This window comes from Chrysochloris asiatica, unplaced genomic scaffold, assembly GCF_000296735.1.
Source record: "Chrysochloris asiatica unplaced genomic scaffold, ChrAsi1.0 scaffold00004, whole genome shotgun sequence".
Taxonomy (NCBI): Eukaryota; Metazoa; Chordata; class Mammalia; order Afrosoricida; family Chrysochloridae; genus Chrysochloris; species Chrysochloris asiatica.
Genome location: NW_006408522.1, coordinates 26,412,304 through 26,415,359, shown reverse-complemented (window position 1 = coordinate 26,415,359; position 3,056 = coordinate 26,412,304). Strand labels below are relative to the sequence as shown.

The window sequence follows — 3,056 nt, the reverse complement described above, 5'->3', positions numbered from 1 at the left end:
TGTTGACAAAATCCCAGTCGTTTTTAATCAAATCTAATCAGCCAATTACTGTACTCTACTCCTATTTCAGCACATTCAGCATTGGCTACTCTATAGAGTAAAATGACCTGGAGAAAGAATTGTGAGCAAATAAAATAGAAAACTAACACTGTGGTAATAGAATACAGAATTTTAAGCCGATCAATACTTAGCTGCAAAACTGAGAATGAGGCTAGGGACCATTCATTTAAAGCAGAAGTTTTCAAGTGGGCTCCTTGAACTACTTTGGAATTCCAGAGATGGACTTCCAGGGGTCTATGAATGATCCAAGTTGTTAGCAAAATTATCCTCATATTTGTATTATTAGGGTGAAGACATAAGTTTCTTACCAGAATTTCAAACCATTCTTAATCCCCAAAAGATTAAAGTCAGGCATAAATGTCAGGTGGGAGAGGAAGGGAAGAAGCTAAAAATTACACTAAAAATAGTTAGGGGTACTTTAAAAAAAAAAATAAACAAATAACTTTTGAGTATAAGGAGCTCTGGTAGCATAGTGGTTACGAATTGGGCTGTGAACCTTAAGGTCAGCGGTTCGAAACTACCAGCCACTCCGCGGGAGAAAGATGAGGCTTTCTACTCCCGTAAAGATTTACACCCTCGGAAACCCTGTACAGGGTCGCTATGGGTTGGAACCGACTCGATGGCACTTAACAACAACAACAAGTCCTGTATTATCCTCTGAAGTCCAATAAGCATTGACTACATGTTAAACATATGTATACCAGATTCTGAGGCGATCTCTTCGCAGAGTGGAAGCAGATTAGCAGGTGGTAGAAGTGACCTAAGCTCCTGGGTAATTCGCTCCCTTCTTGGTTCATTTTCTCTTTCCACCACATTCAACATGAAAACATTCCATCTAGTGAAGTCTGTTAGGAAAAACAGCCTTTCAGACCACAATCTGGATATTTCCCAGATCAAAATCCCAGTGAGTCTGCTGTAGAACATGAAAGACTGTTAATTAAAGCTTAAGGAGTTGGTGCCCAGCATTCCCCAAAAAAGAAGGCGAGCAAGCAAAGATGGCAACTGATCACGCCACTTTGAATATGTGTCACTCACCATCTTTGAGCAGGGCACCTCTGCTTGTTTTCTCCTTGGGTCAAAATCCCACTTGCAAGAGACTTGTCTGCTATGCAATGCTTATGTTCTATGGACCATGACTGAAACCTTTCAAACCATTTCAAAGCCCTAACTGAAATACATCAAAAATGTAAATCAATAAACTCATAATGATACTCAAAATAATAAAGCATAAATAAAACAATGAAGAAAAACACAGTTTGAGTCCCTGTGCCCTTTGGCATATCCTTCATTTGCTACCTTTGGAGGAACCTGCCACTTTTGATTATCCTGAAAACTAATAAATAAAGGAAAACATCAGAAGAAAAAAAAAAAAAGAAGAAGAAGAAGAAAGTGAGCAAGATGGAAATCCTGCAGCAGGTCATTGACTACATCTTGGACCTGCAGATTGCCCTGGATTCTCACCCTGCTATTGTCAGCCTTCACCACCAGAAGCCCCAGGCAAAATGCATCCTCCAGTACCACTGGCCTCTGACCACCCTCAACACAGACATCAGTAGTCTGTCCTTACAGGCTTCTGAGTTCCCATCTGATTTAATATCAAATAACAGCAAAGCACTCTGTGGCCAAGTAAACAGTGTTCATGACATTTTCTTTTCTTTTTCTGTACAATAACAGATTCACTAGATCTTTTAAGGCATTGAACTTAATTTTTAATTTTTCAACCATTTCCCAGAGGAGGACAACAACAAATTGAACGGACCATTAAAAATGGAAGGAAAACTAAAGGATCATCTTCCCTAGGGTCCTATCTGACCTGAACTGATAATAGTTACAAAGAGTGTGTTTAGAAATAAGATGGCGGATAGAGTGGAAGTACAGTAAGGAGCTCCGTCAGCAACAACACAAAACACCTGACCAAGCAGTCTCAGGGGATGGTTCCAGAACTCTGAACCACAAATAAAGGACTATTTAGAAGGTTGGAAGGCTTACAGCTGGGGGAATTTGTGGCAGAAGCAAGAAATACATTGCTTTCTAGTTCAGGATGCTCGGCTGCTCCAGGAGCTGCCATCTTGGGTGAGACCAAGTAGGGAAAGGATTGGAGTATGCCACAGATGCCTGGCAGAACCGCAGAGATAAAGGTGTGGACATTCTTTTCTTTTGGTATATGTTCATTGGTCCGTTGCTTTCTGCACACCTCCATTCTGGTGACTATAGGGGTACCTGAGCTAGTGGACACCCCAGCCCCACCCTCGGAGGGTTCTACTATGCATGCTCACAGATCTCCTCAAAATCTAAAGAGATAGTTTCCACTTAAAACCAAATGGCCACAGCTGGCCCTGACTGTTTATAACAACAACAAAAAAGGCCTAAATGGGGATTGTGGAGCAGGACAAGCAGACAAAAAAGAAAATAGGCCAAAAATCAAATCCTAAATTACTTCAAAATGACCAACAATGGCATCTTGAAATTTCTCAAGAAGAAGAGTGAAAAGGGAAGCCCATTTCCTGATCACATCTACCTGGAGGCAGTCAGAAAGCATAAAAAATACCAAAATACATACCCATCTAAATATTAAGGCCACAGATAACCCCTGAATATACCCAAAAAACAGAAGCAGATGACCATATCTGCACATGCCCAGAAACTAGATAAAGTGACAGAGGCAAATGAGCTGGAAGTAGACCTACACTCCATACTGGAAGATGGGCAGGCTTTGGAAAGGCCAGAGAAGGTATTCAGAAAAATGATTATAAAATGTATCAAAACACTATACAATGGAGTTGAGAAAAATAAGAAAGAAGTCAAGAAAGCGCTACAGGAACAATCAAATAAGATAAATACAGCATTGGAAACAATTCAAAACCTACAGAAAGAAATCCAAATGATTAATAATAGAATATCAGAAATGGACAATACACTCAAAGGGCAAAGGAGTAGAATTGAAGAGATAGAAGCCAGAACTAGTGAGTTAGACTATAAATCTCTCAACACTACTA

General features: G+C 40.1%; 1 pseudogene; it reads left to right on the top strand.

The window, feature by feature from the left end:
- The first annotated feature begins 880 nt into the window (after positions 1 to 880).
- LOC102820165 overlaps positions 881 to 3,056 on the top strand; it is a 17,240-nt pseudogene continuing 15,064 nt past the window's right edge.